The 26,698-nt window shown below is 39.4% G+C and overlaps 1 protein-coding gene across 1 annotated transcript in view; it reads left to right on the top strand.

The window, feature by feature from the left end:
• The first annotated feature begins 13,908 nt into the window (after positions 1-13,908).
• The window catches only part of LOC138176003 (protein FAM107B), a 182,585-nt gene continuing 169,795 nt past the window's right edge, over positions 13,909-26,698 (top strand). Inside the window, exon 1 of the mRNA XM_069106691.1 lies at positions 13,909-13,969. The gene's annotated coding sequence lies outside the window, so the exon portion shown is untranslated. The remainder of the gene's footprint in view (positions 13,970-26,698) is intronic.

Below are 26,698 nucleotides of genomic sequence, written 5' to 3'. Positions count from 1 at the left end.
CTTGTTACTTAAAAAATAAAAATGCTGTAATAAACTGTTTTTAAAAAGAAAAAAAAAGTATGTAAATCCCAAGAAATGGTAAGCTTATTAATGGTCACTCCAGGGTGGAAACCAGAAGCAGGATCTGCCTTTTGTAGGTACCACTTGTGACTAATGATGTTCATTGATATCAATATTTATAGAAAGAAATTGTTCAACCTTACCACACTTCCTAGAAAGCATAAACAGTGACCATTACCCAATTTGAGGGGGAAAAGGTGCATATTTGAATAGACATTGTATATGCATATTCAGAGAGTCATAAAATTTAGATCCAAAGAATCATAAATGCTTTAATGCCATTTTGGAGGGAGGGCACTTGTAGAATCCCCCAGAACATCTGGTCCTAGGCTGTTCAATATTTTTGTCAACTATCTGGATGAAGGCTTATCAAATTTTCAGAAAGAGAACTGGGAGGGAGAGTTAGCATGTTGGATAATAAAGTAAAGCCGTCAATAGGCCAGAACACTGACATGAATCTAAAAAGATGAAATTTAAAGGGGTTGAGTGTAAAGTCATAGGATTACAGTTATAGAACTAGAAGTGTCATCTGGTCTAACACCCTTGTTTTACCAATGAGGAAATTGAGGTCCAGGGAAGTAAAGTGACTTGACCAAAGTCACAAGGAACTAAAAGGCCGAGATAGGATTCAAAGCCAGGTACTCCAACTCCAAATCCAGCGCTCTTGTATATCTCAGTGCCTGTTCTTAGGTTCAAGAAATTACTTTCATAGGTACAAGATGGCAGGGGGTGGAGCTGTGATTAGACAACAGTTAATTGGAAGAGGACTGGGGATTTTAGAGGACTACAAGCTCAAAATGAGTCACTGTTGTGATATGGCAGCCAAGAACACTCATGCAATGGTTTGCTGCATTAAAAAAAGACACAGTATTCAGAGGGGAGGAGGTGATAGTTCCCCTGTAGTCTTTCCTGATCAGACCATTCCTGGAGGCTTATATTCATGGTGCCACATTTTTAAGAAGGTCATTGCTAAACTGGAGAGCTCCCAGAACAGGGCAATCAAGAAAGTGAAGGGCCTCAGATCATGCAACAGGAAAATCAGTTGAAGAAATTAGGGATGTTATGTTTAGAGAAGGGAATATATGGGTAGAGTAAAGAGTAGGGGATGGGGTACCTATTCTAGCTATCTTCCAGTATTTGAAAAGTTTTCTCATGAAAGAAGGATTAAATTTCTTCTACTTAATCTGATAGGTCAGGACTAGGAGAAAGGGGTATAAGGTGCAAATAAGTAGCTTTAGTTTCAATATAAAGAAAATTTTCTAATAATGAGAATCATTCAAAAAGGCTGGCTTTAATCATTCAGAAACTGGAAGGGGATGAGGGGAAAGCAGTTGATTAGCCAAAATGGTTGTCACAGAACTGGGTCCTTAAGGCTCATGTACTCATGGACCTCAATTGTAGGAAATGGTCCCTCAGAATCTATTCTATTTTCATAAAGGTTAGGAGGACAGATCTGTGATTTCACTGATACAGAAAACTCTCTACTATACTGACATTAGGCACCTGCCCCACAATTTACAGTCTTATAGAATTGCCTATTGCCCTGGGAAGTTATTGTGGCAGAGAGAATGTTAAGGCCATTCCAAGAGACTCTTAGGTCCAGCTCTCCATTTTGCCAAGCTACCTTTTCATACATGCTTATTTAACAGAGCCTTGCATGTAGTAGTTAATCAATAACTATTTGAACAAATAAATGGATTTCATGCACAACTCTAATCAACTGGATTATCTAGTTTCCTAGCTGAAAGCATCAAGTGTAGCAATTTAGAAGGGAGCAGTGGGGAAACAGCATGGACAGCAGCAAGAAGAAATAGCTAAAAACCTGACAGATTAGGAGGAAATATAACAACTTTAAAAATTCTATAAAAATCAGACCATGAATTCAAGGCAGAGCATTCTGGTGTAACTTAACTGCAGGGGAAAACAACCATGTGTACCTCATTAGCTATCTTGAAAAAGATGCAGTACATACTGTTCATAGTGAGAACTCCCAATAATCAAACATGGGTTGAATTACATTCAGTATACTCTGTTTAATAAGGCAGGAAAGCCATTGAAAATTGACTAGAATAACAGCATTTTAAGTTATAAGTTCTTATCAATTATTTGTGGCAACTACTACAGGTAGCTATGTAAGCTAAATTAAAATGGTAAAAAAAAAAAAACTTGAGATAGGAGAGGTCAATTAACAAGCTATTACAATAATCTTTGTTGTTCAATATTTCAGTTGTGTCAGACTCTTCATGACCCCATTGCAATAATCTTGGTGAGAGCTGATGAGGACCTGAATTAAGATGGTAGTTGAGGGAAGGGTGTGGAGGCAGCAGATGTGAAGGTAGAAAGGGCAAGATTTGGCGACTAATTGGGTAGGTGGGGTGAGGGAGAGTGAGTAGTCCAAGAATAATGGCAAAGTTATGAACCTCGAGAGGCATCTTTGACAGAAATAGGGAAGTTTGAAAACCCGACAGGGAGGTTATTTTCTACTATCATCTACAGCTCATTTATTCTCTGAGCATGCCAGAAAAATGAAGGCTGCTGTATTTTGTTTTTTTCCTTACATGCCCACTCACTCGCCTCAGTTTAGTCACAGATTGACTGCTCGGAGGCCAACAAAGACAGAAGCAAATTGCCTGTCTCCAAACAAGACTGGTGTGATCCTAAACACAAGCCTCTACTTCGGATCACCAAATGGCTCAACTAGTATTTAAAGATTCCGTGAATTTCAAATGCTAAAAATATTTTGACCTAGACATGTCTACCTATATTAATTCAAAGAGGAACATCAATGAAATTTAAGAGAACTCCAAATTCTAAGAGAATCCTCTGTACCTCTGTATATCATGTGATAGTGATTAATTGAAAATACTAGCTTAAAATGCTCCTTGGATTTCCTAAATCTTCAGTTTTACAAATATTTGCTTTTGATTGTCTCTCATCTAAACTGCTTTTTTTTCCCCATCCCTGGTAAAAAAAAAAAGTGAGTTTATTTATTAGTACTTAACACAATTTTAGAAGGCTATCCTGAGTTCATTCTCTAAACCTGTGATTCCTGAATGTATTTTACATTTGACTAAATGAACTTCTGTGTCCAGAATGCTTGATATGGCACTCTGGGGTCTGTGGCCACACATCGGTGATCATAGATATCCAGGCAAGACCACCAGAAAAATCTATAGGATGCTAGAACAAGAAATGATCTTAGCAATCATGTTTTGTGGGAGGCGGGGAAGAATAGTGAATAGGGTGATGGACTCAGAGCCAGGAAGATCTCAATCAGTTCACATACTGGTTTTGTTACTTATTATGGGTGTTACTTTGAGTGTATCTTGTAACCTTGCCAAGTCTCATTTTCCTCCTCTGTAAAATAGAGATAATAATACTTGTCATACCTACCTTATAGGGTTTTAAAGATAATGTAATTATCATACATTAATCCTTTTCTCCAACTCTGTGGTTCAGTCAAACTAGTTTTTCTTGCTCTTCCTGAGCATAGGAACATAAGCTCATCTCCTACCTCCATGCTTTTGTACTTGCTGTCCCCCATACCTTAAATTATCTCTCTCCTTCCCTTGCCTCTTAGAATCCTTTTGTCTCCTTTAACACTCAGTTCAAATACTGCCTTCTACATGAAACCTTTCCCCATTCCTTCTAGAATTACCTTTACTCTCTTTCAAACTGCATGTCCAAGAGATATATGGTTCATCTCAATATGTCTAAAATTAAGCTCATTTTCTTTCTCCCCAAACCCTCCCCTCTTCCAAACCTGCCTAGTTCTGTAAAAGACCCCTCAGGGTTCACAGCCTAATTATTGTCCTTGGACGTCTTACTCTCCTTCACCCTACCTATCCAGCTGGTGACTAAATAGTGTTCTTTTTACCTTCACAACATCTGTTGTCTACAGACCCTTCTTTCTACTCACACAACTACCATGTTAGCTCAGGCCCTCCTCAGCTCTCACGAATATTATGGTAATAGCCTGCCAATGGAGCCCCCTCCTCTCAAGTGTCTCACCACTCCAGTCTAGCCTGCACACTGTTGTCAAAATAATTTTCCTCAGGCACTCTCATCACGTGAGTCCCTTACTCCCATCAACTCTAGTTGCTTCCTAGTGTCTCTAGGTTAAAATATAAACTATCATTTAGCAACCAGCTCTTAAGTCCTCATATAACCTTTCCCCAATCTCACTCTAGCCTCATTGGGCATTACTGTACCTCAAGTGCTCTGCAATCCAGACAAAATGACGTACGTGACACATACAAACATACACACACATACAGGACACCCCTCCTCATGTGTCGGGACTTGGTCATCCCATATGACTAAAATATGCTCCTTTCTTTCCTCTACCTCAAAAGAGTCACTCTTGCAGCTCAAACATCATCTTTTGCATAAAAACATGCAGATTTCCTCTAGTGTCCTCCCTCCCAAGCTATCTTATATTGAATTATTTTGTATATATTTGCATTTATTTGCATTATATTCATGATGGATAGTTGTAAACGGACCAAACTGGCCTCTAACTTGTGGATGGCTGGAGCCGAACAGAGCAGACTAACGACGGGAGAGTCAGGAATCAAATAGAAATTTAATTTCAAAGTGAGGGAAACAGTGTACAAGCAAGCTGGAGAATCAGGTACATGTTTGTGGGATCTGCTCCTTGTGGGGGAACTGGAGGCATTGTGTGGAGATCTTAATATTCATGCCAATGACTACACAGTCTGCTGCGCCTCAACAATGAGGGCGACCAGCAACAATGAGACAAATTTTGACCAGGACATGAGTACTTTCTGAGCTCAGAGAACACCTGGTGCTGATCAAAGCAATACACCAATTATGTGATTTTACCAGAGGAGGGTGAGAGCAAAGGATTGTTGTTATGCCAGGCTCAGGGAACACACATCCTGCTTGCTGGGCCTTAGCTCTGGATACAGGCTGTCTCCTAGTATCTTGACAGCAGATCTGTATATGTATACTTGTATTGTAGTTCCCCCCCCCCCCATCAAAAATATAAGATCCTTGTGAGATGGATTGTTTCATTCTTTGTAGTAGTGTCACTAGTGCCTAGCACAGTGGCTGGCATATGGTAAGAGCTTAAAAAGTACTGACTGATTGATCAAGAGGGATTCCAGGAGGAGGAAATGAGGAGGGAGTGCAAAACAGCCAGGGCAAAGAGGGCAAAGAGCTCCGACATGAAGTGTCATGTATGAGGAATAGAGAGGTTAGATTTTCTGGACTGTGGAGTGTGGGAGCAGAGAAAATGTGCAAAGATATGAAAAAGAGAGAGACAGACAGAGACAGAGACAGAGAGAGACAGAGACAGACAGGTTGGGGAAAAGTTATCAAGGGCTTTAAAAGCTAAACAGTGGTGTTTATCTTTGATTCTAGAGGGAAGAGGAAGTCACCAGAGTTGATAGAATAGGGGATTCCTATGGTCATATCTGTGCTTAAGGAAAATTACTTTGACAGCAGTTTGTAGGACAGACTGGAATGGTGAGAAGCTTGAGGTGAAGAGACCACTTAGGCGACTGTGGCAATTATCTGGTGAGAAGTGATGAGGACTTATACTAAAGTGGTAGCTATGTGAGAGGAGACTGGGGATCAGATATAAGAGAAGCTGTGGAGATAGTGGTGGCAAGATCTGGAAACCGATTAGATATGTGGGATGAGGAAGAGAGCACTATTATGAACCTGGGAGACTGGAAGAATGGTGGTGTTTTCAACAGAAATAGAGAAATCTGGAAGATGGTTGGGTTGGAATGGGAATAATGAATTCTATTTTGGACATCCCAGGGCTCCCTTTCATTTAGCAACCAGGATTTTTTAGTCCACTATTTAAAGTTATTCCAGTCTCAGGGAGTCATGCCCCCCTTCCCAAAATCTAATTCCATTTTCTGCTTCTTCCCCTGCTCTGCCACCAAATGTAAGCTACTCAAGGACAGGGACTATTCCATTTTTGTTTTTGTATCACCTAGGATAGTGCCTGGAATATAGCAGGCTGCTAATAAATGTTATTGATTAATTAATTGACACTTATTTTATAAATGGAAGAAACTAGGGTATTAAGAAGAGATTGAATGACTTTTCTATAGTCACATAGAAAATCTGTAGCAAAAGTGCAAACAGGTTTCCTTATTCTTGGTCCAGTGTTCTACCAATCTCTAGTTTAAACTGCCTGTTAAGACTCCTTCCCATTAATAAGCATGTTTTCCTTGAATGAACTACCAAACATTAATATTGCAAAACAAGATCCCTAGCTAAGGTCATGACAATGACTTATAATGCCAAGAGTGAGGTTATGCTTCTAAATTTCTTTTAAAGGCATGAGTAACAAACTGAGTTAGTGTGTGATAAACCAAGTCAGCTGGGTGGATCATGGGAGAAGCAAGCTCTGTTGTGCCCCTGGCCATTTCTTTAAGGCTACTCATTAACACCCCTCTACCCCATGACATTTAGGGCGTAGTAACCACAAAATGCTGTGCAAGAACGCTCCCGGCGGTTTTCTCCAGTTTTACCCATAGCTCATGCTATGCATTCGTCACCATCATCATACGTGATTGGTTAGCTGCCATTGTACACGTGATGCTATTCTAGGTGCCGCATGAAAAAGAACAAATGTGAAGCTCCTATCCTAAAGCAGGAATATAGTCAGAGACATGTGAATCATAGAATCGTAGGCTTGGAACTGGAAGAGACCTCAGATATCCTCCAATCCAACACCTACCCAAATCATGAATGGGGTCTACAGCGACCGCAGCCACTCCAACAAATATTTATTAAGCGCCTACTATTTGCCAGCCACTGAGCTGGGTTCTGAGAACACAAAAGCAAAAATAAAATAGATGCTGTCCTCAAGGAGTTTATACCAGATTAGGGGAAATAACACGGATACACAGTAAAAACAAAAAATGGGGTGGGGCACTAGCTGCCAAGGGAATGAAGAAAGGCTTCCAGGAGGAAGCTACACACAAGCTTTGAAGTTGGAACTTTGAGGTGAGCTCGGGCTTCTAAGAGGTGGAGGTGGGAAGGGATGCAGGCACAGCTTATGCAAGGGGATGGAGGTGGGAGATGAAGTGCTGTGTGTGAGGAACAGCAGCAAGACCTCTGACTTTCAGAAGAGTGCGTGAAGAGAAAAAATGTGTCCATTAAATCTGGAAAAATAGACTGGGGAGAGATTGAGCAGGTCCTTAAATGCCAAACAGGGTTTTTACATTTGATCTTAGCTATGATGACAAGAGTGTTCAGGTATAGAAGAGATTGCAAGAAAGACAGAGAGACAGAGAAAGAGAAAGAGAGAGAGGAAGAGACACAGAGACAGAGAAAGAGAGAGAGACAAAGAGAGACAGAGAGAGAGAGAAACAGAGACAGAGAAAGGAAGACAGAGACAGAGACAGAGAGGAACAGAGAGACAGAGAGAGAGAGAGACAGAGAGACAGAGAGAGAGACAGAGAGAGAGACAGAGAGAGACAGAGACAGAGACAGAGACAGAGACAGAGACAGAGACAGACAGAGATAGACAGAGACAGAGACAGAGAGACAGAGAGGGAGAGAGACAGAGAGAGAGTGCAGGCCTTTAAATGCCAAGAGAGGAGTTCAGTATTTGATTCCAGTGGAATAGGAATGATCACAAGGGTTTTCAGGTATAGGAGAAGGGAGAAGAGAGACTGCGGGTCAGTGGCCTATATTTTTAGAGTTAAACATAAGTTGCTGTCCTCTGCTGAGACAAGGGTGAGAGCAGCAGTATGGGAGGCTTGAGGAGAAGTCTGGATCAGCCAACGTGGGGATTATAAGCAAGAGGCAATTAGGAAAAAGTAGAATGATTCACTTGAAGGCCCAGATGAGATTAGGTAACAAACCTGTCATGTATTCAGTTGGCATCGTGATGAGACTTCCTCCAGCACATTTCAGCAGCGAGTAGGAACACAGGAGGCAAATTGGGTTGGACAGGGAGGAGATATTAATTCTAGGTAAACTTTAACACATAATTCTCCTCCCACTGCTCAACAATCTCAAGTGACTAGAAACTCCCTTTCTCACAGGCAATTCATTCTATTTTTGCACAATTCTAATTCTTAGACAGTATTATTTTCCTTATGTGGAGCCTAAATCAGACTTCCTATAACTTTCAGTCATTTGGTACCACTTCTGCCCTTTGGCTCTAAACAAAACAAGTCTTCTAATCTCTCATCCATAGATTTACTCTTGAAAGATTTGGAGATTCCTATCTTATCTCCCTGGTCTTCTCTTTTTCAGGTTAAAAGCCTTCAATTCCTTCAGCTGATCATTGTGTGTCACACCTTCAAGTCCCCTTTCCAATTCTGGTCAGTCTTCAGCTTGCCAATTTAGCTTCTAAAGTGTGGTCCCCAGAACCAAAAACATCACTGTCAATGTAGCCTTGTCAGGAGGGAAGTGGGGCTATCCCCTCCTTAGACACTGGGTGCTACATTTCTATGAATACAGTCAGTCTAAGATAACATTAGCTCCTTTGGCTGTCACAGTATGCTTCTGATCTGCATTAAACTTTCCCACTAAAACCTCCAGGTAGTTTTCACATGAATTACTTTTCAGTTATTTTCCCCCAATTCTGTTTGTGGGAACTGAAGATTTTAAAAATTTCAAACACAGGACTTTGCATTTACTCCTCTTTATTTCATTTTGTTAGTTTCATCATTCTTGTCTCTCAAGATCTTTCTAGATTCTATTTCTGCCATTCCGACATAATTAAACATACAGATATGAAGATAATATGACCATAATTTTTTAAAAATTAAATGGGTATTTAATTTTATTTTAGCTTTCCTGAGAAAAAGTCATTAAGAGGAAATTCATCTAGCCTTTGAAACTCAGCTCAAACACCACCTTCCATTCCCCAGTTATCTTTTGTATATTCTCCACCCCACTCCCCCAAATGGAAATTACCTTTCTTTCCTTGAACTTGGCACTTTCCAGTGTTTCTAGGTTGGAAACTAAGATAAATTAGATGGTAAGAGAACACCTCATCCTCAATTTATTCAAATGATGAGGCCCAAGTGAACTACATGAATGGATGAATGGTAAAACATTTATTAAGCTATTACTATACGTCAGGTACTGAGTTAAGTGTTGGGCATACAAATGCAAGCAAGAAAAACAGTCTTTTAAGAACCTTATACTCAAGCAACACATATTAGGGAGTGGTGGTGATTGAGACAGGTAAGTCAGAGTGAATGCTCATTGTCATCAATGGACAGCTGATTGACATGTCCTTACCAGGAATGGTGGCACTGATTTAAATACTCTTCTAAGTGCTAGAGTTGGAAAGTAGGCAGGGCAGAGGAGGTGGGGCAGCATGGCATGGCATGGAGATGGCTGGGAAGTGGCAGACCTGAAACTGGGGCAAGATAAGATGAATGGCCATCAATCAGAACCCAACTGTGGAATGGGATTTTCAGTTGCAGAGGGAGGTGGAGACTGAAGCTACAGCAACAGTATTGATAGATTGGAAGTGGTGTGCTGGGCTCTAACATGGGGCAAGATAAGAGAAGTCTTAGGTAACTGAAAGAGCTAGAGGAGGGGTTCCTGAGTTGTCTCATGGTTCTTGGAAGAGAGTGGAGAACAGGAGTAGTGCCACAGGATGGGAGAAGAGAACGGAGAGTGGAATCTGCCTTTTCAATATCTGGCAAAATTCTAGAATCAATATAGTGTGTTTATAGAAATGGTTTGTGGATTCATAGAAAGGAAAAGATAATCACAGCAAGCAAGTATGGTTTCAGAAATAAGTAGATCATTCCAAGAAAAGTCATTGTTCTTACCTGTTAACCCAGAGATACCACTGTAGGGAATATATGGCAAACAGGTAAGAGATTGATACAAAGATTGTGTGTGTGTGTGTGTGTGTGTGTGTGTGTGTGTATACAAATGGGCAGCTAGGTCATGCGGTGAAAAGAGAGCTGTGTCTGGAGTCAGGAAAACCTGAGTTCAAATCTGGCCTCTGACACTTACTAGCTGTGTGACCCTGGGTAAGTCATTTAATCCTTTTTGCCTCGGTTCCTCATCTGTAAAATGAGCTGGAAAAGGAAATGACAAACCACTCCAATATTTCTGCCAAGAAAACCCCAAATGGGGTCACAAAGAGTTGGACTGAAAAACAACTAAACAACCACAAAATATATATATATACACACATACATATGTACATATGTCATGTGTATGTATGTTTGAAGAGTTCAGTGGCTTCTTGGAATGATCTAGTCATATAAATATATACATATATTTGTATATATGCACATATAAAATATATGAATACACATATGTATACACATATATATCATGCATACATCTATAACTATATAAATATTCATTGTAGGGAAAAAATGGAAACAAAGTATATGCCCTTTAATTGGGGAATAGTTAGAAAAACTACAGTATATGAATTCAATGGAATATTATTGCATATAAGAAGTGATGAGTAAGAAGAATTCAGGTAAACATTGGAAGATATATAGGAAATGCTAGAGCAAAGAATCAGGAAAACAATCTATGTAAGGACTTCAATAATGTAAATAAAAAGAGCAGGAAAGCAAAACCTCATACTGTGTAATTGTAATGACTACTCTTGGCCCTAGAGAAGACATGAAGAAATGGACCTTGTAGAGGTGGGGGACCACGGCTACGGAATGCTGACTGCACTGTCAGACGCAGTAGTTGTGTCAGTTTGTTCTGCAGAAATAGTTTTCTTTCTTACAAAGGACAATTCACTAGGGGGTCAATTAGTCAACAGTCAACAAGTTTTTGTTAAGCACCCCATGTGTGCCAGGTATTATAGTAAATGCTGGAGATAAAAAGGAAGGCAAAAAACTGTACCTGCTCTCAATGAACTTACAGTTTATTTAGTGGAAAAAAACAGCCATGTACAAACCAGATGCAAACAGGATAAATTGGAAGTAATAAACTGGAGGAAAGAGGCTTGGGAAAAGCTTCCTGCAGAAGGTGGAGTGGGGCCTTGAAGAAAGCCAGGGCAATCAAGAACAATGAGGAGGGAGAGAATTTGAAGCATGAGGGCAAGTCCGTGAAAATGCAGTCAGGAGGTGGAGTGCCTTGTACAGTAGAAAGGTAGTATCTATAAATTACTATAATGTAAAAAACAAAAGGCATCAATAAACCTTTAAAAAAAAAACAAGTTAAACAAGTTATACAGGACTAACCCAATTTTCTTTTTCAGCAGGTAGATCAGGGAAGTGTTATAGATATAGGTTACCTAGATTTAGAAAAAAAAAATTGAGAAAGTTTCACATGCTTTCGTTTTGAAGGAGATAAGAAAGAGTAGTTTAAATGATGACAGGCGACTTTGAAATTGACATTGAGTAGTCATGAGCGGTCAGTAAAAAGTAGCTTGGAGGGAGAGCTCTAATGGAGTGCCTCCCATTCCATCCTTGACTCTATACTCCTCAATATTTTGTTAATTGACCTGGATGGTCATATGGAAGGCTGATTAATTTGCAGATGTGTTAAAGCTAGAAGAGAAAGCAAACACATCGGATGATGGGCTTAGTATTCAAAAAGATCTCAACTGGTTAGAATGATTAGGCAAAACTAATATGATTAAATGCTTTAGAGACAAGTGTGAAGTCCTATGGTATATTTAAAAATCATGATGGCAAGTACAAGGTAGGGGAGATATGACTAAGCAGTAGTTCCTGCTACCTGGGTTTTTTAGCAGAATTGAAAGTAAAATGTAAGGCAACAGTATAACATGGAAACAAAAAAAAAGAGAGAGAGAGAAATAAATCTTGGGCTGCATGAAGAGAGACATAAAAGACATAAGTTCAAAAAGAGGGAGGTGAGAGTCCCTATTGTATTCCATCCTGGGCAAACCACATTTCAAGTATTTCATTCAGTTCTAGGGGTCACATTACAGGAAGGACATATGATAAGATGAAATGTGTCCAAAGGAAGATAACCAAAATGTTGAGGGGAATTTGCAACCATGCTTTGTGAGTATCATTTGAAGAAACTGGCCTGGACAGAGGAAGACTTGGGTAGTTATAAGATAGTTGTCTTCTTGTTCTGCTTGACTCTAGAGGGCAATCTTTCAGAAAGGGAGATTTGTAGTTGACTAAGGAGGAAATCCCTAATAGAAAAAACCATCCCAAAGGTTAACTAACTAGCTGCTTCAGAAGGTAGTTGCTTCCCCTTCACAAGATGTCTCCAAGCCAAGACTGGATACCTACCTCTTGGGGATGTTGTAGACTGGATGACTTCTAAGATCCCTTTTGACTCTGAAATTTTGAGATTCTATGATGTGTGTGTGTGTTTGTGTGTGTGTGTGTGCACACGCACACACACATATCCTCCCTACTAGACTGCATGGGGGCAGGACCATATCTTACTCATTTTTTGCATGTACACCACTTCTTTGCACAATGTTCTACACACAGGAATAGGGACTGCACCCATGATTTTATTGACATAGATAACTTCTCAGATGAGGAAATTCCTTCTACTAATGCAAGTTGGCACCTTTTCTACAACTCATTCTCAGAGAGCTGTCTAGAACACTGCTAGGTTAAGTGACTTATCTGAGTTCACACAGCTAGGAAAGGTCAGAGGCAGGATTTAAACAGATCTTATTGGCTCTGAGGCCAACTCTCTGACCAGTATGCCACCCTTGAACATATTTTTAAAAATCAAATATCATCTTAGAGAATGAAGGGACTTCAAGAAGCCAGAATACCAGCCCTTCCCTCTTATTTGGGATATTCTATATTATCCAACATTGGCACACTCAAAGAGAATAGTTAATTTTGTGCTAAAAGTTCTCCAGGGAAGAGTAATACAGAACATCTTTCCTTATGGTGCCCATCTCAGTATTTAACAACTCTTACTAGTCAATCAGAATATTTAGAGAGGGACAGCGAAAAACAAAGCACTCAGTACATTTGAAGGAATTCTAATTGGTTGATTCTTTAGCAATTCTATTTGATATTAAAAGCAAAGGAAAAGCACAATAAGATTGTATGTTATCTTGTTCTTCCAAAGGGTCAAATCTTGCCATCTGTGAAGCAATTTAATTTTTATTATCCTGGAATCCAGTGAGCCTGTCCTGCAGTTCCTTTATAAACAGAAACCATGCTTTAATCACAGATTGTCCCTTTGGGCCTTATTGAAATATTACATTATTCAGTGCATTTAGTTTTGAAGAGATGAGATTCTCCTATAATTTATATGTCCTTGGGGTAATGCACACTTTTTATAGAGATGTAATTTTGGAAGCAATTTTCCATAAAGTCACCATTAGCTTATAAATTTGAGATAATTGGACACAGAGCTCACTTACCTAACTTGTCTATGCCAATAATACTTCATTGATGACAATGCTGGTTCTAAAAACACAGGACAAATTTTGAGAAAAGCTAATTCCCGAAGATGAAAATCTTCAGTGGGCTTTTTAACTTTTGGGAAACACCTGTGTTTATGGTACATGCAAAATAAACACCTATGTGAATTCATACTGAAGATGGCTTAATGAAATCAATTAATTCTCTTTTAGCAAAAAAAAAGTCATTTATGAATGTCAATGATAAAATGTATTAGCTTTATTAGTGAGAAAGTACCAATATTACCCAAGAACATTAAAAAATTTAAGATAGCTTTTGGTGAATTATTATATTGAATAAACTAATAATTATTATTTGTTCCCCTTTTAAGACTGATTTTCTCTGGGGCCTTTAGCCTTTGCTGATTAGTATGAGTGTATAAATTATAAGTGAATGTTCTATTAATTCTCTTTCTTTCTCTTTCTCTCTCATTTGTTTCTCTCTCTTATATCTGTCTTTATTCTCTTTCTCTGTTGATGGGGATGGAACTTTATAGGAAGAAGAAGAAATACAAGGAGAGCCTCATTGTCTCGTGGTGGAACATAAGGTTACAACAGGTAGGGTATGATAAACGGGGCCCATCCTTCCTTTCCTGACTGCAATCTCTTGTTGTAGGATCAAGAGTAGTTAAGCTTTGTAGCTCACAAAAGAGAGAATGTGCTTTTATAGCATGGCTGGTGACATGTGATTAGAAGTGCTACAGCTGTGATATATTCCAGGCATGACATCTGGATCGTCTGGTCTCAATACAGAAATTTGTTATTTTCAGGAAAAAAATGACTGCATTCCTTGGCTAGGAAAAGCTGGTTGTAAGAATTTGATGGAAGAGTTTAGTATTAAAATAACTAATACAAGTTAGTTGTTGAAGTAGAAAGCATAATTTGTGATGCAACTTTGTTGAAAAAGTTTGTTTTTTTACTTACTCATACAGTTGAAGATTTAGCTCTGCTATTAAATGGGGGTGGCGGGGAGAGAGAGAGAAAGAGTTAAACTTAGAATCAGAATCCAAGGTCAAATCTTGCCTCAAATACTTAACTTGCTGTGTGACCTTAGGCAAGTCACTTAACCTCTGCCTGCTTAAGTTTCCTATCTGTAAACTGGGGACAATAATTTCACCTATCTCTTCTGGTTGTTGTGAAGAAAAAAATGAGATACTATTTGTAAATTTTAAAGCACTATATCAATGTAAGCTATTATTAGTATCGTTGTTATTATTGGTTTAGATCAAATCTTGCTATAATGCTTTACAGGGAGTATGTTTATAGTTTATAATTAAGTCCATTAATGATAGATAATGCTGTCATGAAAATATTCCGTGCTTAAATGGACCATAAAAGACAGTCTTAATGCTTTTTTACCTCTCCTTTCTAATTCTTTTTAGTTGGTTTTCATGGAAATCAATGCTGATCAGGGGTTATCACAAGAATTTATGCTGTACGCAAAGGATCATTCTCTCTTTTGTTCAGCTGTTTTTTTCAGTTGAGTCTTCCTGACTTCATTTGGGATTTTCTTGGCAGAAATACTAGAGTGGTTTGCCATTTCCTTCTCTAGCTCATCTTACAGATGAGAAAACTGAGGCAGACAGTTACATGACTTGCCCAAGGTCACACAGCTATTAAGTGTCTGAGGCCAGATTTGAAGTTGGGGAGATGTCTTCCTGACTACAGGTGCAGCTGTCTATCCACTGTGCCCCCCAGCTGCCTCATACTCTCTTTAATCAACCTAATAAAATTGAGGTTGTTAGCAAGGGGGGTGGTGGTGGCAGGGACAGAGGTTGACTGCCTTTGAAATTCAAGGTGCCAACCTGACTACTGGTGTTTTTTGTTTTAATGTGTTTGAAGACTTGGTGACTTTCAAAGGCAGTGTGGGGCTAGGGACTAGGAATGTGAGCCAGTTTTAAGCAGTTGGTAGGGTGAACAACTGAGCAGGACATCACTTAAAATTGTTACAAGTGCTCTACCTTCAAGACTTATCCCCTAAGTTTCTACTTAGGCTGAGGGATAATGAAAAATACTATTGGTAATTGGAAGATGGGCAACATAAGTTTTGCAGTTAATAGAATTTTTGAGATTTACTGCTGTGTAATGCTGTTATATATGCCAAATGTTCCCATGGCACAGTACCAGATGGGCTTTAGTCTTATGTCTAGGGAACTATGATTCTGTGACCTCTCTTGCAAACTTTTCCTAGATGTGAGCTGATTTTCTGAAGCAATCTGTAAAACATTAGAACAAGAAATTGAAATTTTTAAGTCTTCCTAGGTTCCTGAATTTTCAGGACCTTAACATTTATTTTTGCCAGAAGTCTTCATTTTCTTTTCTTTCTTTCTTTTTTTTTAAAGCAATTGGGGTTAAGTAATTTGCTCAAGGTTATACGGCCAGTTTGTGTGTGTGTGTGTGTGTGTGTGTGTGTGTGTGTGTGTGTGTGTGAAGTATCTGAGGCCGGAACCGATCCCAGGTCTCCCTACTCTGGGGCTGGTGCTCTTACGCACTGTGCCACCTGGCCACCCCAAAATATCCTCTATCTTTTTTTTTTTTTTTGCTTTTTGGAGGGCAATTGGGGTTAAGTGACTTGCCCAAGGTCACATGGCTAGTTTTTGTGTTAAGTGTCTGAGGTCAGATTTGAACTCAGGTCCTCCTGACTCCAGGGCCAGTGCTCTAGTCACTGCACCACCTAGCTACCCCCATAAGTCTTCATTTTCTATAACAACTTTTCCTTTTTTTTTTAAACAACTTACTTTCTTCTGCTGTTCTCAACTTAATTCAGATGGTTAAAACAACCTTGACATCTAATTGCCACTGATATTTTCCCACAGACACAGATTCTCTTGAAAATAAATGATGAAGGGACAAGAACGTGGAGACAATTTCTAACTTATCTTTTGTTACAGTGCAGAGTGGTATCTTTTCTGATTCTCAAATGTAGCTCTGGGGGCCATACAGAACCGGTTGTATCAACCCAATTTTCTTTAGATTGAGCCTGGTTTCTTTTATATAAGAATGGTCTTATATATAAATGACTTGTTTAAATGGTGCTTCTCAGTCTTTTCTGATCATTTCTCCTAGTATACCCCAGGTAGGCATTTCAAGCACTTGAAGACAAGCAAGTTTCCCATTAAGTCTATTGGCCTTTGGGCTGAGATGGAGCAAATCTACTTTGAATTTTCCCTTAAAGTTTTATATAATTTCCTTAGTGTGCCTTCAGGTTTTATGATTTTCATTCACTTAAAACCAAGGTAGATAAGGGTACTTAAAAGCTGAGAGCAAAATACTATAAATTGAGACAAAAATGAAGTCAAAAGAAAACCCATAAAAGTTCAAGTCATACCATTTGGAAACGGGCCCTTTGTTGTTGTTTTTTGGTTGACTGTCATTTGGCTCCTGGCAGCTAATGACCTAATCCTTAGATACCTGAAATTCTATCCCGAGGTCTGTAATTTATACTTGAAGGAGCCACCCAAAGGGCAGTGACCGGTCAAGGACCTGGGCTGGGGCTGGGGGAGCAATAGATTTCTAGAGACATGGAAGGCAAGGGGCCAACACCCTTCTCCCTGATAATTAAGTGAGTATGTAAACCTTGGTCTGATTGGGGGATATATTGCCTTGTCTATAATAGAGTACCCAGTCCCCACAGAAGATCAGCTATCATTTTCTCCTGACTCTACATACACATTAGCTCAAAGGATAAGGTGACCTATAATAAGAGGCATCATTTAATGCTGCAGAGCTTGAGCTGATCTCATTTCAGCAGTCAGCCCTAGACTTGCAAAATAGGCCACATTTGCCTTTGCCTGCCCCCTCTTTTTCTGTAGCCTATTCCCTTCTAAGTAGTATCCATTCCCTTATCTCATATGTCTGCTCTGTGCCCTTTTGTTTTTCCCTCTCCCATAAAAAAAAAAAATAGCATCAGAAAGGATTTGATGTCAGTCATTCATACCTTGATATGAATTACTTTAATGAAGGTCATGTCTGTCCTTAGGTGGATTTGCATTTTAAGCCATATGTCTAGCTTTATAATACAGAGCTTCATTCCAGTTAAAGCAAGGATTCTTAAGCTGGGATCTATGAATTCAAAAAGGGCCAATGGATAGATTTGGGGGGGTTTGTAAATTTAAAAAATATTTTGATAATTGTATTTCTATATAATTGGTTTCCTTTGTAACACCATGCATTTTATTTTATGCTCATAAAAACAGTATTCTGAGAAACTGTCAATAGGTTTCACCAGCCTGCCGAAAGGGGTTCATGACACAAAAAAGGTCAAGAACCCTTGTGTTAGAGGAATTTCAAACATCAGCCATAGGTGGTGGTCACAGAAGTATTTTAGGGACTAAGAAGGCCTTCCTGGTGTTCCTTAAGTCCCATCAACCACATGAATTGCTCCTCTAGCCCAGTTACTTGTAAAAGGAGTTTATAAGTTAGAGTAACACAGGAAAGCTAGGTTAGGCTATCTGAACTATGTCCCACTTAAGGAGTCATCCCAATGCTAGCTGCATTTCCTAATAACTAGAGACAAGGGTAGAAGATCTTCCATACTCATCAAAGAGTAGGGTTTAGGGACTGATAGCAATCACTTCAGGGACTGTTGCCACAATAGATTCAAAATATGAGAGAGAATTCTATTGAGAATAATAGGACAAAGAAAGACATCATTTTCCATTAAAAATACACAAAGAACTAAATTACATAACAGAAATTCACAGTTTCATGTACAATCCCCTATTTCTTCTTTGTATTTTGGAATGCTTGTTTTTGTTGAAAGATTGTAATAAAGAATATTTTTAAAATCACTTTTACGTATTCTCTCTTTCCTGGAAAAAAATAACTGGAAAATTTTCCTTTTTCCTTTTTCTCCAGTAATTTTTTCTTTTATTCTAATCTTTCTGGACATCATGTTCCTTTCACATTGATGTCTAGGACTGATCCAGGACATGTGTGATGAGGGGTATGTGTGTGAGGGGGGAGATAATGGACATTATCTTGAGAGCAAGAATTGGAAATAGGCTAATGTGCAGGGGATGGAAAAAAGTATTTACATGGGGTGCAGGGACTACTGAGGTGGGGCAAGAACCACTGGTGGGGAGGTGGAAGATGGGAAAGAGAATTTTCACCATTTTCCCAGTTGTGCTGAGGCCCAACTGGAATGGAACTACTAATAATTAATAATCTCAAATATCAAATCACATAAGAAAAAATTTGGAATTAAGCAGCTAGGTGGTATAATGGATAGAGCACCAGGCCTGCAGTCAGGAATACCTGACTTCAAATCTAGCCTTGGATACTTAATAGCTATGTGACCTAGGAAAATCACTTAACTCTGTTTGCCTCAGTTTCCAGAACTGTTAAAATGGGGATAATAATAGCATCTACCTTGGAGGGTGGTTGTAAAAATCAAATGAGGTAATATTTGTATATATAGTTTAGTTTTTATTATGGTACAGTTGGTGGAAACCATTCTAGGGTCCCAGAAGGCCTGATTCCAAGTCCCAAATCTGATATATACTGGCTGTGTGACCCTAGGTAAGTCACTAAACTTCTCATCACTCCAGACAACTCTCTAAGCTTATAAGTTGCGGAGAGGGTACTGACCTGTTATAGTAGAAGTTTCCTTACCTGGTTGCTCCTTGTACCAGTAAAGTCACAGGTCAGGCCCCATCAGCACTTAGTATAGTACCTGGTATATAGTAAGTGCTTAATAAATGCTTATTGACTATCATTACTAATTACATGCCACAAGTTCATATCATGTGCTCCAGGCACATAGCTATCTCTATTTACATATTTTCTTCCTCACTTTTCATATATTATGATTCCTTTTTGATTATGTCTAGATGAGAAAAATTCTTCACACAGAGAAATTCTTCGCACTAACCATTAATTTAGGCCAGAGGTTCTTAACCTGGAATTTCAAAGGCCAATGAACTTGTATAGGGGAAAAAAATTACACTTTCATTTTCATGAAACTCTTAACTGAAATTTCACATTTTCTTTCATTATTTAAAAACATTCTAAGAAGGGATCCATAGGCTTCATCAGGCTGCCAAAGGGCTCAAAAAAAAAAGATTGGGAGCCCCCGGTTTTGATAATAGAAACATCAACTTACAATTATATGTTGCTTTAAAGTCTACAAAGCACTTCCCTTTCAATATGAGGTAGTACAAATAATATTATCCACATTTTCCAGATGGAGAAACTAAAACCCCCCAAAAGTGTTAGAGATGGGACTCATGGCTAGTTTTCTGACTCCAAGAACAGATGTTTTTAGTCATAGTCATACACTGGACACCTGAAGTGACCACCCAGGCTGAGTTCATTCCTCTCTTTCTACACAAGAGAAACATGAAGCCCAAAAAAAGTGAGACCTGCCTGAGGTCACATGGGCAGTAGAGCTGGGGTTTGAACTGGCTCTGATCTGCTATTAGAGGTGGTATTTGAATGTAGGTCCTCCTGCACCAGATCCAACATGCTTACCACTGAACCAAGCTGCCTTCTTGTTACATTATTGTCTGGATACTTATGGAAGGGCTTAAAAAACAAGGAATGTATTTGAATTCTTTTGATCTGGTCTTGTCATTTGTGATAATTAAGAATCTCATTCATAAATAACTTTCCTCTTGGAAATGGTTGATAAAGTCTTATGTTTAAATGCTGAAATCACTTGTTTCCAAAAAAAAGTTTAAAAAACCCAACAATCTGCAGATACAGATCTTTCCATTTTCCCCCACCCCATACATAGTCCTTCTGTACATTTAATCCTAGGGATCTGAATTTGGCTTTCCCAATGTTTCCAACCACTTTGATTCCCAAGGAAAAATAACCCAGTTAGCTTGGTCAGTTTTCTAACTGAGAGGAATGTAACAGGATCTTTGCACTTCTGGAAAAAGATGGGTTTGTAGAGGCCCAACCCTCAAGAATGGCAGTTTGTTTATCTCACTTCCATTTCCCGGAGTTTGTAGTGCTCTGAAGAACAGTAAAGTCTCAAGCCTAAAAAGTGGTTGAAATCCTCAGACTAAAAATGGGTGTAGTTAAAAAAAAACACACACACACACACACACATATATATATATATATATATTTCTGGACCTTCTGTGGGGGAAGTGATACTGGGGCTCCCCAACGAGCTTCCTGACAGTTATAGTGTAGTTGCTTTATGTAAACCAGACTTGCCTCAGGGGATGTGTATACCCATGGGTCATGCTTTGCTCTCAGAGATCCTGGTATCTCAGCCAGAAACTAAACTTCTGCCTGAATTAGCCCCACAGCTTCCCCATTTCTTCCTTGTGATTTTGGCAGATTGGCCAAATTTCTGTTTCTCCTATGTGATGAAGCTACCTTGCATCTCCATGCAGGGCTGTCCTGCATATCTGGAATGCCCTCCCTCCTAACTTCTACCTCACAGAGTCTCTCTTTTCCTTCAAAATACAATTCTAGCACTGTCTTCCCCAACCTTTGGTAATCCACATCCCCTTTCCCCCAAATTACCTTCTAGTTAACTAATTTTTTTTTTTTTTAGACGTTTACTTGATAATTATTCTGTAAGAGGCAGTTGGTAGTGCCATGGATGGAGCTCAGGGCCTAGTATCTGGAATACCTGAGTTCAAATCCAGCCTCAGACACTTGCTAGCTGGGTGACCCTGGCCTCAGTTTCTTCAACTGTAAAATGGACACAATAACAGCACCTCTCTCCCAGATTATTATTAAATGAGATAACATCTGTAAAAGCTCTTAGTACAGCATCTGGTACATTGTAGGTGATTATACACACATACACATAATATAGAAAATAAGTAAATATATAGATAAGTGGGGCAGGGAAGGGAACATATGGCTTAATTCCCTTCCCTGCCCCATTTATCTATATATTTACTTATTTTCTCCCCCAAAGGAATGTAAACTCCATGCAAGTAGGGATAGTTTCATTCTTTGTACTAATATAGCCAGCACTACACAGTAGGTGCTTAATAAATGCTAATTCAATTGCTTAAGAACAGTTCTACAAGTTGCTCTCCTACATTGCTAATTTTCTAGAACCTTCACCAAGATACACATGAGAAAGTGCTCAGGGTGGAAAGAAAGGAAATGGAGTTTGGCCATCAGTTTCTGGATAGAGCCAAGTACAAATTTAGTCTGTCATGTGAAATAACCTCTCGAGTTCTGTTAAATTATCGCTGTTATTGATCGATTCACTTGGGGCTGAAGTTCCTTTTTTTAGAAACCCTTGACTTATGGGGGAAAAAAAGCTTAGTATTCCTTCTTCACACAGATTCACTCTTCCTTGTGTCCTTTCCTTATGGGATATTTAATTTCAAATGTGATCCAAGGGCTCTTGGAACACTTTTAGTTTAATTCCAGTAAAGCAAAGGAAGACCTGCCACACAAACTCTTGTACTTGACTTAACTATCACAAATTAATTACTTCTAATATGAAAATAAGATTATTTCTCTATCCATTGAGAGCAAACCATTTGAACTAAGTTATAATTGGATTTTTATCATGCAAGTTTTCCTAAAAAACAAGTGAAGCCCCTACATTGACCATTTCTTGTATTATTTACATCATAAACGTAATTGAGGAAATCTAGAATTAAAGCAGAATAAATGTTCTGCCACCCAATCCGAAGGGCTACTGGATAAGAGTAAATGGCTTCTCACATATGCCCTCTGAAGTAAGAATAAGAAAATTTGGGTTTTCCTTACAGATTGTGCATTAATATGTTGTGTGACCCTGAATGAGAGGCAGTCACTGGGTCAACATTTATTAAGTCTCTGCTATAAGCCAGGCACTGTGTTAACTGCTGGGGACACAAAGGTGGGCAAAAACTAGTCCTTGCCCATGGTCTAATGAGAAACAAACTGGAAATAGTTGTGTACATACAAGATATATAGTCAGTTCTGCTTTCATGAGGGTTTCAAAAAAGTGAACTTGTTCCAATGTGATTGAGATATTAGGAAACATTTTGAGCATAACTCAAATTCCAAGTTAGCTTCTGCTTGATTTCTTCTGTGAGAAGTAACAAGAATGCAGAAGACTACATGGCTTCATGTTAACTCACAAGCGGAAACCCTGCTAGCGCCCACATCCACAAGCAAACTCCAGGCCATTGTCGAGACAAAGTACCATATTTATTGTCTATTTTCTGGAGCAGCAAAAACTATTAATGGAGGAAGGGCTGATCCACACCATCTTCACCTCCTTCCTCCTTAGCCTCCAGACAGAAGTCCAATAGCCTTGGACCCAGAGGATCTGGCCACTATTTCTTGTACTCATGTAATTCTTATTTAACATGTATAAAAACTCATGTATTTATATCAAGCATGTTTAAAACAGTGCTACCATTTGTATTAGGTTCTTTTCTTATCTTTTAATGTACCATTAACAAAGTCCTTAAGTGTTGTGTTCCTAAACTCATTTTCTCCACAAACTCTGTGGTTTTAATTGTGGGATTTTGCATCACACAGTGCTTTTTGGGAATGCATATGTCTCATTATAGCAGAACCAATTGTGTACAGGATAAATTGGGGATAGACTTAGAAGGAAGTCACTGAGATTTAGGAGGCCTGGGAAAGGCTTTTTGCAAAAGGTAAGACTTTAGCTGAGATATGAAGGAAGTCAGGAAAGCCAGAAAGCAGAGTTGAGGAGGGAAAGAATTCCAAGCATGAGGGTAGCCAGTGAAAACACTCAGTTAGGAGATGGTGTATCTTGTGCAAGGAGGCCAGTGTCACTGGATTGTAGAATATATGGAGGGTGAAAGAAGACGGAAAAGGTAGGAAGGAGGGGTTTAAAAGTTAAATAGAAGATTTTATATTTGATCCTGGAGGTAATCAGAAGTCACTGATATTTATTGAATAGGGATGAAGTTTGGTGGGGAGGGGGAGATGCCATATTCATATCTAGATTTTGGGAAGATCAATTTGACAACTGAGTAGAGAATAGACTGGAAGGGAAAAGAACCCTGAGGTAGGGAGACCAACCAGCAGGCTATTATAACACGTGGTCCAGGTGTCAGGTGATGAGGGCCTGCACCAGAGTGGTGGCAGTGTCAGAGGAGAGAAGAAGAATGTAAGAGATGTTACAAATGTAGAAATAACAGAACTTGACAAGTGATCAGATATGGGGGGGGGAGGCGTTAGTGAAAAGATGAGGGCGACACCTAGGTTTTGAGCCTAGGTGACTGGGAGGATGGAGGTACCTTAAGAATAAAAGAGAAGTTAGGAAGAGGGAAAAACTTGGGTGGAAGGAGCAATGAGTAGAAGATAATGAGTTCAATGGACATGTTGAATTTAAAATGTATTGGCCGTCCAGTTCAAGATACCTAGTGTGGCATAGAGGTGGCCTTAGAGCCAGAAAAACCTGGGCCTACATCCTGCCTCTATCACATACTGGCTGTGTGACCCTAGGAAAGTCCCCTAACTTTCTAAGACTACAAGTCGAAGCCCTGGTACTGACCTGCATTGGTGGAAGAAGTTCACCCAGGAGTTTCTTCTGCCAATGGAATTTCAGGTCTAGTCCTTATCCCTGTAGAGGCAGTTAGGTGCTGGGCCTAGAACCAGGAAGTTGTTGTTCTGGCCTGACTCTTTGTGACCCCAGGGACCAGAGCATGCCAGGCCCTTCTATCCTCCACTATCTCCTGATATCTGTCCAATCTCACATTCCTTGCTGCTGTGACTATCTGTTTCATCCTCTGCTGTCCCCTTCTCCTTTCATCTTCAGTCTTTCCCAATATCAGAGTTGTTTCTAGTGAGTCCTGTTTTCTTATTATGTGGACAAAGGAGTCAGGAAGTTCAGAGTTCAAATCTACCCTCAGACACTTAATAGCTGTGTGACTCAAGACAAGCTGTTTATTTATTTATTTATTTTTTTAAGCAGTCGGGGTTAAGTAACTTGCTCAAGGTTACATGGCCAGTTATTTCTGGGTGTGGGGCTAAGTGTCTGAGCCCGGGATTCGATCTCCAGGTCGTCCCAACACTGGAGCCGGTACTCTTACTCGCTGAGCCACCTGGCCTCCCCTAAGCAATTGGGGTTAAGTAACTTGCTCAAGGTTACATGGCCAGGTGTTTCTGGGTGGGTGCTAAGTGTCTGAGCCCGGGATTTGATCTCCAGGTCTTCTCAACACTGGAGCCGGTGCTCTTACTTGCTGTGCTACCTGACCACCCCAAGACAAGCTGTTTAACTGATATCTGCCTCAGTTTCCTCAAGTGTAAAATGGGGATAAGAGTAGCATCGATCTCCCAGGATTGTTGTAAGGATCAAATGAAATAATATTTGTAAAACACTTACCACAGAGTCTGGCACACTGAAGATACCATATAAATGTTTATTCCCTTCCCTTTCCCTTATCCCTAAGGACTCTGAGTAAGTCATTTTCTCTCTGTGCCCTGGTTTCTGAACTTTAGAAAGGAGTGGGCTACCTAAGAAGGTAATTGGGTATTTATTTGTAATAGTTTACTGCTTTGACACTTTTCTAGGAGGGAGGAGGGTATGATAGTAACCCCAATAGCCCAATATTATGAGAGTTTGGGTTGTCCACTTTGTGAAGATACCTCAGACCTGGTACCAACTCACCATCATGGCCTTGAGTTTTAATGGAATCATGTTTCAGAGCACTCTGAGCTCTTAGAGTAAAGGATTATATGGGCAAAACATGTTAGCACTCTTACCACCCACTGCTCTGAATCCCCAGCATTCATCCTCCTTGGGGTCATTAACAGTGCAACAACCCTATGTGCCCTAGCCCCCTGCTTTCCCTGGGGAGAGAGGTAATTATCACCAGACTTTATTGTTTAATAAATCCAACATACTATTTATTCATGTTCAGAAAGGGAAAGTACAAATATAAAGGAAAACCATCATAGGGTTCTGTACACAGTATGCACCTGATAAATATTGTTGACTGAGCATTCATTTCATGCTCTGGCTCAAAACGTGTGCTTTCTAGCATCTCTTTATAATGTTGTTTGTATAGTATAACTGTATTAACCGACATTGTTCCCAACACACCTGGCAGGTAAATTAATAGACTGTTTCATTGTGCAACTTCCTTTTTTCAAAGGGGGAAACCGAGGCACAGACTTTCTATGCAATTTCCCTTGCCCAATGAGTCATCTGGACTAGGATTAGAACTCAGAGATTCCCTCCAACTCACAAGCTGCCAGATAGCACAGTGAACTGCATTGTTTCTCTGGGTTTCTCTGGAAAAGCCTTCAATTATTTGGTGCTTTTTAGCACCATAACTTAATCTTGCCACATCTCATTTTCTTTTATTATATGTTTGCTATTTCAATCAAATAAAATAGGTCTCTGATCTTGAAATGGCTGGATAAGAAGCCCAGAATTGATGGAATCAGCCAATTGTCTGGTTGTTCAGAGATTGGAGCAAAGAACATAGGCTCTGTGGAATCTACCCCCGCATTGTGTAGAGCTATGATGGGTCAGAATGAATTAGTGAAGATCTTATCAGATCTAGCTTTTAATGAAGAAACTTGATAACACAGTCAACCATAAGAATTTGAACAAATCAAGAAATTACTGAAAAAGCAACTGGGTTTGTAAAAAAAAAAAAATGCCATAAAAGAAATAAGATGTTACTGGGAATGTAAAAAAAGATAGACTATGTTATCACCTCCCTAACCTCAACCCTGCATGCATTTAAAGAAAGGGAAACTTACAGACTTGGATCATCTTAACAAATACCTAGCTTCTAACTGCATCTGAGACATCCATCTATCATAGCTGCTTCCATATGATTCAAATGTATTCAGATTTGAGGGTAGTGTCATAAGTATGATCATTAGGATATAAGACTCTGGGTTACCTTAATGAAGAGACTACCTTACCAACAAAGCTCATAAAAACTGACCAGGGCAACTAGGTTGCATGGTGGATAGAGCACTGGGCCTGGAGTTAAGAAGACCTGAATTCAAATCTGGACTTAGACACTTACTAAGTGTGTGACTCTGACCAAGGCTATATGCCTCAATTTCTTCACCTGTAAAATGGGGATAATAAAGTATCTACCTCTTAGGGTTCTGTGAACATCAACTGAGATAATAATTGTAAAGTGCTTTGGTACACTGTTAACACTACATAAATATTAGTTATTATTATTATCCCAGACCACTTCTGCTTTACTGTTCTGATGGGTATTAGAGTTTTTACTCCTCATATATAGTCCTTAGAAAACAAAGGATTGCTTAGCACATCCTGGTAGTCTTTTAAGTTGTCTGGGTGTAGTGGGAGATTACATAACTTGGCTCAAATAGACAGTATCAGAGGTGAGACCTGAACCC

This window comes from Petaurus breviceps, unplaced genomic scaffold, assembly GCF_028583685.1.
Source record: "Petaurus breviceps papuanus isolate PSGF00001 unplaced genomic scaffold, PetGlider_PUasm1.0 80, whole genome shotgun sequence".
Taxonomy (NCBI): Eukaryota; Metazoa; Chordata; class Mammalia; order Diprotodontia; family Petauridae; genus Petaurus; species Petaurus breviceps.
The sequence above is the reverse complement of the archived record's forward strand: the minus strand, read 5'-3'. Positions and strand labels throughout refer to the sequence as shown.